Source organism: Cryptomeria japonica, chromosome 4 (genome assembly GCF_030272615.1).
Source record: "Cryptomeria japonica chromosome 4, Sugi_1.0, whole genome shotgun sequence".
Classification (NCBI taxonomy): Eukaryota; Viridiplantae; Streptophyta; class Pinopsida; order Cupressales; family Cupressaceae; genus Cryptomeria; species Cryptomeria japonica.
This window is the reverse complement of record NC_081408.1, coordinates 156,330,377-156,343,043: the sequence shown is the minus strand read 5'-3', so window position 1 is coordinate 156,343,043 and position 12,667 is coordinate 156,330,377.

Sequence of the window (12,667 nt, the reverse complement as noted above, 5' to 3'; positions counted from 1 at the left end):
AGTGGTTTTTTCCCTATTTGGGTTTCCATGTTAAATCTAGTGTTATATGTGTTTTGATGTTATCTGTTCATGAGTTTAAATGTTTTACAATTTTAACTATATTCTACAGTATATGCTACCAAGGTTGAATCTGTTCAATATATTGAAGATTAAGTTTGTATGATTCACCCCCCCCCCCCTCATCTTATTATCTATTTACTTCAGAGCTTTACAAAGGGTCATCTAGAAGGAAGCAGAAGGGGGAGGATGATTATAGCTGGTATGAGGAGGAAGATGAGACTGACGATGTTATGGATACTGATGGCGAGGAGGTCCAAATCCTCTCCATCCAGAAGCAAAAAAGGAAAACTCTAAAAAATGAGGATGTGGGAGATAAGAACCGTTCATCATTCTCCACTGGTTCTAAGGATAAGGGTTTGGTTGGGGAGGACACTGCCATGAAGGAAGCTAAGAGTGCAGATGTGAGGAAGGTGGGTCTGGAGGTAAATTTGGATCCTACTGGAGACAAGGCCTAGGAAGGATCCTATCTGGATATTGACCTTTGCATCAAAAATGGCATGGATAGCTTCAACAAAGTTTTACTCTGGGTTCAAAAGGAAATTACAAGTATAAAAGCCAAGCAAACCTAGGAAGCCAACAAAATTGAGACTTTAGAGGATATTGGCACTGGTAAATTTAGCTCCCTCCCCGATTGTTTAAGTAAACTTACCAAAGCAATCAGTAATGCCAAGGAGATTATTAACGCTCAACGTAATAGCTTCCAAATCCTGGAGAACAAAGCTGGGGCTAGTGGAAAAGGTTGGAAGGGGTTGAGAACATTCTCAAGAAGATTGGGGAGTAGAGTCATAAGAGATTAAGGGCCACCTCTACAAGTATGAAGGTTCTTATCAGTAAGCTTGATAGTGACCAAGGGGATAAGGCCTTTACAGACATTACTGAGGTGAAGGAATACACCCTTGAAGATAAGTAGACCGATCATGGTAGAAGAACTTGTGTGAGCACCAAAAAAATGAAAAACCAAAGCAAGGAGATTGAGGAAATCAAACAGATTACTGATAACATGGAGTAACTAGAGCTGGAAGTTGTCGAGCTACTTAAGAACTTTACCTAGCCTTGGTTTTTTTTTTATCAGTCTTCTTTGTTGTTTTGTCTTTCTGTTGTTGGCCTTTTGTTTTCTGGTCAACTATCTTTTTTATCTTTTTTGTCCCTGGCTTTTTGTAGTGCTTTAATGCCTATCTTTTGATCTTTTGTTGTAATGGGTTTCAAGGGCCCATCAAAACCTGTTTTCCCTTAATAAAAAACATAGCTTTTATTCATTATTTCCAAAAGTCGATACAATGCATGAGATAAGATAAATGCTTCTAATTCTAGAAAAATGTTGTCTAACCCCTCTAAAAGGGTGTAGGTAATTATTTATAAGAAATCTATAATAAACTTCCTACCATTTAGATCATCCCCAATAATTTAGGCAGAAAAATTTATTACTGTGAAGAGAAGAAGTTAATCCACAAAAAGCATGGAATTCTACTAAACCTCAACCAAGAATATAGCATAGCGGTGCTTACTAGATTTATGCTTGTTGGAGATAAATATAAATGAATCTGGTATCACCTCACTATTCCTTTTTCATTCCTCTTGCTTGCCATCTTCTCTATTGTTTTAAATGTTCAACCGGCTTCATGGCATGATCCTCCATCTAGTCTAGCACAACCATTTCTGTAGCAACTTATTCACTCCTGCAATAAAGGTTAGAACATACAAGAATGCATATATCCATTTCCATTAATTACAACATTTATACAATCACACATGGCATTACCATAACAATCTGCATAACTATAGGAATACTAAGTCAAAACAATACAGAGTTCAGTGGGTTTGCTTAATATTCAAAATGCACATAATCAAAACTCTAATACATCAAATGACCTAAACATTGGCCCAATATGCAGCTTAAAACATAGGAAAAACTTATCAGTCATAAAAATAAAAGAGCTATTATTTTAGCTCATCATTTTCCCCCCAACTTAATGTCACATTGGTCCTCCAGCAGGAAAATTTCTTAGTCTCGCACTGACCCAAAAATCACCTATGGTACCTTGTTTTGTGCCCCTTGTAGCCAAGTTCCAATAAAATCCTTTCATTTTCTTGAGCCTAGCCCACCTGCCTTCCTTCATGGCCTCCTCATATGGCTTATCTATAACTCTGCATCCCATTAATTCCCACATAAGGATAGGTGGCTATAATATCAAAGGTAACCAATTATTGCTTTTTGTTCTGCTCAAGTGGATATACTTGGGAGCTCTTTGTGTGGCTGCATGATAATTGGGTAATGAATGGGGTTCACCCTACTTTAGGTCCTCTGGAATAATATTCCAACACTGAGACAAACATTCAATTGTAACTTTATTCTCAGCTCCAACCAAATTTTCATATTCCTAGAATACTTCCTCCCTTAATGGAAAAACATGGCTTCTGACATCAAGTCTAGTCAATTATTTCTGCCAATAATAGTACATCTCTCATGGGTTTTTAGCTTCAGCTCTAAGCACAAGGGGACAATCAAATTCCAAGTTCCTATATGTTCTAGATTGTACTCCCATGCTAATTTCATTCTATATCCAGGATATCAATGCTTTTAACTGAATATCACCGATATACAACAAGGGATTCCATTCGTTATTAGAAGAGACAACATAATTATGTAAATAAAACTCACCTAGAAAATTTTTAATGACTATAGGAGAGTTTTGGTAAACATTATAAAATTCCTTTGGAGTATTCAAAGAAGGACTAAGATCCCTAACAATGCGGTTGAGTTTGAAACATAGATACTGCTCCTTTAAATATAAAGCATAAACTCTCAATGGAGCCCTACCCTACATTAACTCGGGGACTATGTTTGTGATAGTATCTACTTTGGTTTGTAACTCAATAATTTGGTTATCCCTCTTTTCAATTTCTTTCTGTTTCTTATCAATTATTCATTGTAGCCTAACCCCTTTTATCTCCCACTATCTATAAAATGTGCATGCAATGGATAAGTTAGTGAGACATGAAGGGATCTTCTGAGTAGTTACCTAAGGGCTTGCAAACTTATCATCTGATTCTTCAAACTGCTCTACTAGTTGGGCTAAATTTGACATTCTTTCGGCTTCATATTTTTCCTGCAGTTTACCCTCTTTCAGACTTTCGTGCCCTAATTCTAATGCTTCCACAAAAATAATCTCACTCACACTTCCTATTGTCTAAGTTCTTCTCTAAACTCGATGACTCCTTCTTAATGGAATTTCCTAAGTGGTTGTAGGAGATTCACCTACAGGAAAACTTTCTTTCATTTTTTGCTTCTTAGCCACAACAAGAACTTGCGCTTCTTGAGGTCGTCACATAGTTTCTTTACCTTTCCTGGTAGAAGATACAACTCCACTTTGAGTTTGAGTGGATGGATGCTCAATAATTGGCTCAAGTTTGTTGCTTAAGCACAAGGCAAATCTTCTTTGGCAATAGGAGATTTAGTTGCCAGAGAAACCCTAGGAGATGAGGGTTCTCCCACATTTTCCGATTGGGCTGCAATTTCTTCTACAACATGAACATTTTCTTCCTCAAATTGCTCAATATCCTCAAACTCTCCCCATGACATCTGTGAAACATCTCTAAGAGACTTTTCTAACAACAAATTGATTAGTCCATGATGACTAACAGAATAGTTACTACCCCTCTATGTTTCCTTTGCACTAATAGAGATCAGATGATACAAGAAATTCAAAATATTCATCCTTCGACCATGCCTTAGATGACTCAATAATTTAAAATGGATAGAATGTAGATTGGAGTACCTTCCATCACATGTTATATATTTCATTATTTAAAATGCAACCTATGGTCATTCACTTGGAAGAGACATCCATTTAGTTCCTTACTTATCCATGCTTAGAGGTCCATCAGTTGGGTGTGTAAACTCTAGCCTTGCACTTCTTGCACCTTTTGCTTTAGGAAATAGCTCCCCATCCTGCAGCAACCTGGTTACTTTGTTTATTATGTTATCTGTGACTATAAATCGTAACCCTTTGACAAAAGCCTCCCCTGCACTGAATGTGCACATAAATTCCTATGCAATCTCCTCATTGAAATCTATCAATTTCAAAATATAATCTTGCCACCCATAGGCTCAAAAATAGTTTTTATATTGATTATCTTGCAGTAATGTGTCATGAATCACAAGCTCAAGATGAATAGAGGCTCCTCCCATGGCTAACTTGACATTCACAATCAATCACCACAACAAAATGAAAGGCTTGAAATAACTTGGGTGATTTTGAATATTCATGCCCTATAATCTTCTATTTATTCTTTAGTACCTTTCATCAACTTTGGCAGCAGGAAAGGTATACTCAATTGTACTACAGGATTTCACATCAAAACTAACTCATAGAAAAATGATGTCAAGAAAATTAAAACACACAATGGACAAGAACACATAATTACACAGCCGTAAATCAAACCTTTAAACAACCCCCCCAACTTAAGATGACATGTGTCAACACATGTGAAAAATGATAGAGGGAAGGGAATGTGGATTATGTGAATCATATCAGGTAAAAATCATAATGAAAGTATAAATGTAGAATCAAAGAAAAAAAAATATTATACATACCTGTAGTCGTACTAATTAATGTTGCAATCAAATGATTAGTTGTTAAGGATATGAGATGAGGTGACGTGGAGTGGATGATGTGACTTAAAGAGAAATGAAATGGGATGAGGTGGATGAGAATATTATTAGTAGAGAATATTATTTCCATAAAATATGGAACTTTTTATTATAAATGCATGCAAGAAGAATGTTAAGTCTAAGGACCAAAAGGGTCCCTTGTAGAGGCTATAGGAATGGAGCCAAGAAGGGCCCCTACAAAGGCTACAAGAACTGAGGTCGACACTTGGTTGTCAAATTGCTACAGGAACTCCTTTTTTGTTGCAAGCTTATGATAAAGGCGTAGGCGATGACCATTGACCAAAAGTTTGAATCTTACTGGGTCTATTTTTGTCAACCAAACTGCCACATTCTGAAAGAGTTCATCAATCTCGTATGGTCCCAACCAATGTGTCTATAGCTTCCCCATTGCATCCTTATATTTGGAATCATATAATAGTGCCCAATCTCCAAATTTGAACTTTTTCTCCTTGATATATTTATCATGCCATTTAGCATGTTGATGTTGAATAATTTTTGTATGTTGGACAACTATCTTTCTCATTCATCAAGGCATTCAACTGCATGATGTGGTCCTTTTGTGCTTCTCTGAGAGTCATATTCAATTGTAGAGCTATCCGAAGAGTTTTATGATCAAACTTGATGAGTATCATGGCTAATTTTCCATACACCATTTCAAAAGGTGTAAAACCAGTTGTTGTCTTCTATGTGGTTCTGTATGCCCAAATGGCTTCAGAAAGTCTATTTGACTAGTCTTTCTTATGAAGAGTTACTATCTTGGTAAGAATAGCTTGTAATTCCATGTTTGTAACTTCTACCTGACCATTTTCCTGAGGATGGTACGAAGTCGACTTCTTGTGTCTGATATTATATTCATTAACCAATGCTGCAATTAATGTAGAAGTAAATTGTGGTCCTTGATCTAAAATAATCTCCCTTCGGACTCCATATCATGTAAATATATCCTCATAGAGAAATTCAACCACTTTATTATCTCTTGCATGTGTTATTGCTCTTGCTTCCACCCATTTGGTAACATAATCAGTAGATACTAGAATATAGGATTTCCCATTGGAAGGAGGATCAATAGGCCTAACAAAGTCCAATCCCCATTTGTCAAATGGTGCAACCAATATTTGGGGATGCAATGGCATCTCATCAAATCTGGTAGGCCTACCCATGCATTGCCATCTATCACACTTTCTAGTATATTGAGCTGCATCTTTATACAAAGCTGGCTAATAATATCCCGTATTAAAATTTTTAAGTGTTGTTCTTTTAGTAGCAAAATGGCCCCCACATGGCTCATTGTGATAGGCATGAACAATATCAAATGTTTCATCTTCTCTGACACACCTTCTCATGACTTGGTCAGGTCTGGTATAAAATAAACAATCAACAATCCAAGAGAAATTAAAGCTTTTCTCAACTAGCAACCTTCTTTCTTTAGGAGAAAAATGATAAGGCATCTTATTAGTAGCTAAATAATTTGCAATATTGACATACTCAGGAGTGTGAGCTTTTATCAAGAACAAATGTTCGTCTGGGAAAACATCATTTATAGCTGTAGGATCATCTTGCAATTGAAGCCTATAAAGATAATCTGCAACTACATTAGCTTTACCTAGTTTATCAACAACTGTAATATAAAATTCCTGCATCAATAGTAACCATCGAGCCAATCTTCCTGTAATTGAAAGCTTGTTCATGAGATATCTGATTGCTATATGATCAATATGCACATAGATTTGATATCTTATGATATAATGTCTAAATTTTTTAAGTGCATATATTACTACCAACATCTCCTTCTCTGTGACAGTATAATTAAGCTCAAGTCCTTGCATGTTTTTGCTGATGAAATAAATTGCATTCTCCAAATTTTCCATCTTCTGCCCCAAAACTGCTCCTATGGCATAATCAAATGCATCTATATGAATATGAAAAGGAAATGACCAATTTAGACCTTTAAGCACTAGGTCTTGAGTAAATGCATGTTTGAGTTTCAAGAAAGATTCATGGCATGCGGGAGTCCAGTTAAACTCCACATCCTTAGTCAAAATAGAATATAAAGGTCCTGCAATTTTACTAAAATCCTTTATAAATCTTAGATAATACCCAGCATGACCAAGGAAACTTCAGACGTCCTTTTTCTTTGTGGGAACGGGAAGGTTTTGAATGACTTTGATTTGGGCTAGGTCAACCTATATTCCAATTATAGAAATATGATGGCCAAGAACAATGCCTTCCTGCATCATCATGAAGTATTTTTCACTGTTCAAGGATAAATTATAATCTTCACACCTTTGTAAAAATTTCTTTAAGTTATCCAATGCTTCTTCAAATTTTGAACCATAAGTGGTGAAAACATCCATATAGATCTCCATACTATCCTAGGAAATATCTCAAAATATGCTTATGAATTCTCTTTGAAAAGTAGCTAGGGCATTACACAACCCAAAGGGAAGGACACAATATGCATACGTTCCCCAAGGTAAATTAAATGTATTCTTTTCCTGATCCTCGAGAGAAATTTGAATCTGGTTGTAGCCACTGAATCCATCCAAGAATAAAAAGTACCGCTTCCTTGGCAAGGAATCTAACACTTGATCCACAAATGGTAAAGTAAAATGATCCTTCCTAGTTGCTAAGTTCAAATCTCTGTAATCTACACATACCCTTTATTTACCTCCTTTCTTTGGAACTATGACTAGAGGCGACACCCACTGGCTATCCAATATAAGATAAATAAATCCAACATTTAATAACTTTTGTAGCTCTTCTTTAACTATCTCCCTTAAAGCAGGATTAATTCTTCATTGTGGTTGTCTGAGTGGTCTACAATCTTCTTTGATATAGATATTGTGTGTACAAATCATAGGATCTATTCCTTTCATATCTTTGTAATCCCATGCAAAAGCATGTTGATGACATTTGAGCAATTCAACTAGTGTTAGCTTTTGAGTTTCGGTGAGTTGATTATTAATATTCAAATATTTATTCAGATCAACTTCTACATTAACAGTAAGATTAATCTGAGCTAGTTTAGATAGATAAGAAGTGCATATTTCTTGTAGCAACAAGGTATATAATATGTGAATGGCTGCAGTAGAATTCAATGATGTTATACTTGTTATCTCCTATGATTGCTACTCCAGATTATACCAATTTTCTAGATTATTAGAAAGGATAGAATCGTCATCCTGGAGTTGTATGAATGATTCTCTATTGATCATCATATGATGTCCGATAGAGTTGATGTCTCCTTCTAATTCATCCCCCATGTCTGGACAAACAACTTGTTCTTGATCGAGTTGTGGTTGAGCAAGTGAATACAAAGCAATAGTTTTGGTTGAATTTCCATTAGAAATAGTCATGTCCCTTAATCTGCATCCAATAAATGCATCAGCTTTAGTAAGCCAATGTGTTACTAAGATGACTGGATATCCCCCTAATGTAGCTTTAGGAGATAAGATCATAAAATCTGCTAGACATTCCCAAGAATCTAGTGTAACCACAACATCTTCAATCATACCATCAGGCTATACTGTTGAACTATCAGCAAGCTGCAGAATCATAGGAGTAGGTCTAAGGCTAGTTATATTAATCTTTTGCATAATGCCCTTTGTCATTACATTGATTGTTGCTCCTAGATCTACTAGTGCAATCTTTATCTGAGTGCCATTGATAACTATTTTCACAATAGGACTACCAGGGTCGGAATACTTAGGTATTTAAACTTTTCTTGACATAATATCAGCTAGTTGACCCATTACATACACTATTTGTAGATCCTTTTTCTTTCTGCGAGGTTTCTTTAAACATGCCTCTTTAATTGCCTTACCATAGATAGGAACTTCCTTAATAGCCTGAAATAATGGAATCTTAACACATATATGTTTCAGCTAATCAATGATATCAAAATTTATATCTTCTTGTTGAGGAATCTCTTCGGATTGCAACCTTTGAGGAAATGGGGGAATTTGGTGACTCTGTGGAATTTCAATTATTGGGCTAGATACTTCCTTTTCATTTTGTACTCCAGTTATAATTGGATGGGATGTGTTAGGAAAAGTTGTCCCCGATTGAAGGTGAATATCACTTATAGTAAGAGAATATGCTGGATATTGATCAGGATTAGCTGAGTATACTTGTTGTTGCTATTGAGGCTTTCTATTAGGATTTGTCATGGGTTGAGTAGGAAACTTTGTGGGTTTAGGTGGAATGGTGTTAGCAGCAAGAGGAGTGATTATGGCAAGTTGGTGAGGCTGTTGTAGAGGTTGCTGATAACCATAAAACTGTTTTGACCATTGTTGATTCCCTTTCCATTGAGGAGTAGGTTGTCAATTCCCTTGGAATGGTTGCCATGGTCCCTGAGATTGAGACCAATTTCCTTGTGGCTACAGCCACTCTGGAGATTAATTGGCAAAATTTTTCCCTTAGCCTCAAGGATTATACTAGTTTTGATCATTTCCCAAATTTTGAGCATATGGGGGTTGTCATTGATTATTTGGTGCATAGGAATTTCCATTATAATGAGAAAAAGAAAGTGAATCAAAAGGCATACCTTGTCTTGGAAAATTTGGCCTTCTTTGAGCAACATAAAATAATTGTTAATAATCTCCATGTATTAGCTTGAAATTAGGAACATCAAGATTTGCAACCATGTTGCATCTATAGTCCTGGTTCTTCTGCCTACAATACAGACAAAATTCTACAAGCATTTCTTCAACTTCCTCACACTTCTACTTAGTTTGAAGTGTGTCTAACTGAGTAGCCATATTGTTTATGATATCCTCTTTGAAATCCTTCAAAAGGTGACTAAGCTCCATTCATGAGACTCAATTACTGGATGTTGATGCAGTCCCTCCCGAGTTGAAACACCTATTCTTCTTAGTAGAGGACTCAGAATACTTCTAACAAATTTAACCAATGTCATTCCAAGTTGATTGAGTTATATCACCCCCTCCCATGAGGTCTAAAGCATCTGTGCATTCACCATTGATCCCTCGCAGAAATATCAACTTAAGAGAATATTCATTTAAAGTATTATGCTTGGACTTATTAACACTGAATAGAAATCTCTCGAAATAATCTTGTAGACTCTCATCCTCCCTCTGTGTCATTCTAAAAATATCATACCCATGATGGTAAATCCATCTACAATAGTCTTTTTATTTGACAAGAAACAATCATTTCATCGCATCCCATGTATTTATTTTACTACTCCCTAGACTCATAAACCATCTCAAAGATGATTTTTTTAAAGTGACAAGGAATATTTTTAGTCTATGGGCATTTTTAGTGTAATCATAACTCCAACATAGGACATCAACTTCAAACAAGAAAGTATTAGGATCCTCTATTACCAATCCATAAAATCTGGGTAAAGAAGAAGCTAGAATATTCTTGAGGTTAGCATTGTCATGTGAATTAGAAATGGGGAACTCAAATATTGAAAAATTTATGACTATGAAAGGTTCTTAGTTTGACACCATCCCCAACAGTGATGCTAAAAATGTCTTCCTAAGAAATTAGATCAATAACTAGACTAAAAGTCCTAACTCAAGGATTGGTCATCCATTTTGAGTAGCTATCATTTCCATGATCAAGGTTCATTTACTTGTCAACCTAGGGACATATTACTGGGAATGGGTCTGCATTGTATGTGCACTAAGTTCTGATAAGAGTCATTCTACACTACCTGCAACAACTAAGTCTATTTGAAATAACAAGATAAAATATAATAACTGAATGGCTATAGGAAATATTAACATTAACAAAGGATTATAACTAAACAATTGTTAACTAGGTTCACAACTAACAAACAAGAATTACTCTATTTGCCTTAGCTGTAGGAATAGTCACAGGATCTAGTTCCAGTGGCTGCAGGAATAGTCAGTTGCTAGAATATCTACTGCAGTAAAAGAAAACTTAATCTAACAATCACACATGAATACTCACCAAGTGGTCCCCCTTGGATGAGTGTATCCAAAATTCAAAATGATTCTATAAACTTAGAGTAACATAGCTTTTATTCATTATTTTCAAAAGTCGATACAATGCATGAGATAAGAGAAATGCTTCTAATTCTAGAAAAATGTTGTCTAACCCCTGCGAAAGGGTCCAGATCTTTATTTATAAGAAAGTTATAAAAAACTTCCTATGATTTAGATCATCCCCATGAACTTAGGTGGAAACATTTATTGCAGTGAAGAGAAGAAGTTAATCCATAGAAAACGTGGAACTCTACTAAACCGCAACCAAGAATATAGCATGGCAGTGGTTATTAGATTGATGCTTGCTGGAAACAAATATAAATGAATCCGGTATTGCTTGGCTATCTCTTTGTTGTTCCTCTTGCACACCATCTTCTTTGTTGTTTTAAATATTCAACTATCCTGTAATGTCTCCAACTGCTTCATGGTGCAACCCTCCATCTGGCCTAGCACAACCACTTTTGCACCAACTTATTCACTCCTGCAATAAAGGTTAGAACATACAAGCATGCATATATCCATTTCCATTAATCATGACATTTATACAATTAGGCATGATATTACCATAACAATCCGCATAACTATAGGAATACTAAGTCAAAACAATACAGAGTTCAGTGGGTTTGACTTCCATTCAGAATGCACATAATCAAAACTCTAATACATCACATGACCTAAACATTGGCCCAATATGCAACTTAAAACATAGGAAAAACTTATCAGTCATAGAAATAAAAGAGCTATTATTTTAGCTCACCACCCTCCTTCATGCACTAGAGAAGCATCTTAGGGTCTAACACACTTTTGTTTGATATATTATATTAATTATTTTTAACCTACAATACTTATCATTATATTAATTGTATTTAATCTTTAATCATTTTTTGTATAGGTAATAGTGACAATTTCTCCATCAATGGTGAGCCATCCTCAGTTCATTGGAGAAGCATCTCAGGCACTAGTATGCCATTGTTCTCTATATTATAACTTTTAAGTGTGTTTGATGTATTTATGTTGATACATTGTATTAATTGTATATTTAATCTACAATACCCCCCTCCATGGTTCGGCCATAACGTGGATCCTTTTAAGTTTGTTTTCAAGAAAACTCCTAAGAGTGACAAGGAGAGGAGAGCGAAGACATTATCTCTGAGATAAGCCAATGAGGTAATCTACATTTGAATTGCAAAAGAATTATAGTTAAATGCATAGTCGTGTTATTAATTGTGAACTATTTTCTACAAAAGAATTCTAACTTGGCTTTTGAATTGTGGTTTTGCAGCCATCTACAAAGCCGGATACTGCATCAAAGAGGCTCAATTTTGATAATCCACCACAAGTTTAGGATCATATAGTGTTAGTTGTGATCATAGAATGACCAATACATGTAGATGTATTCTACATTTTTATTATATATTGATTTGGACATGGCATATGCCACATTTTTATAATACTTGTATTGACTTGGCAAACATGCCTATTTTATATATATATATATAAATGTTGATATTTGATCCAATAAATGTGTACTGAGTTATTTATTGTGTACTCGTTGTATTTTGTAGCTGTCCTTTTATAAAGTTAATTGATCATTTGCCTATGTAATCAATAATATGAATATAAACAACAAAAATCTATGATATAAAATAGTGCAATCGTAGAATATTATTTCATAAAATTTCTAAAATGTTGAATTAACCCTACAAAACTTCTTGTATTCGGTTCATTATTGTGTATTCATTGTATTTGGTGGCTGTCCTTTTATAAATTTAAATGAATATTTTCCTATGTAATCAACAATATGAATATAAACAACAAAAATAGACAATATGAATATAAACAACAATATGTGTGGTGTGAGAGCACCCTCATGCTCGCAATGGTCAAAATCGGTTCTCATGTTTGGGGTCATTTGGATAAAAGATGTAAAAGTTTCTCAGTTGTTGTCAAAGTTGCT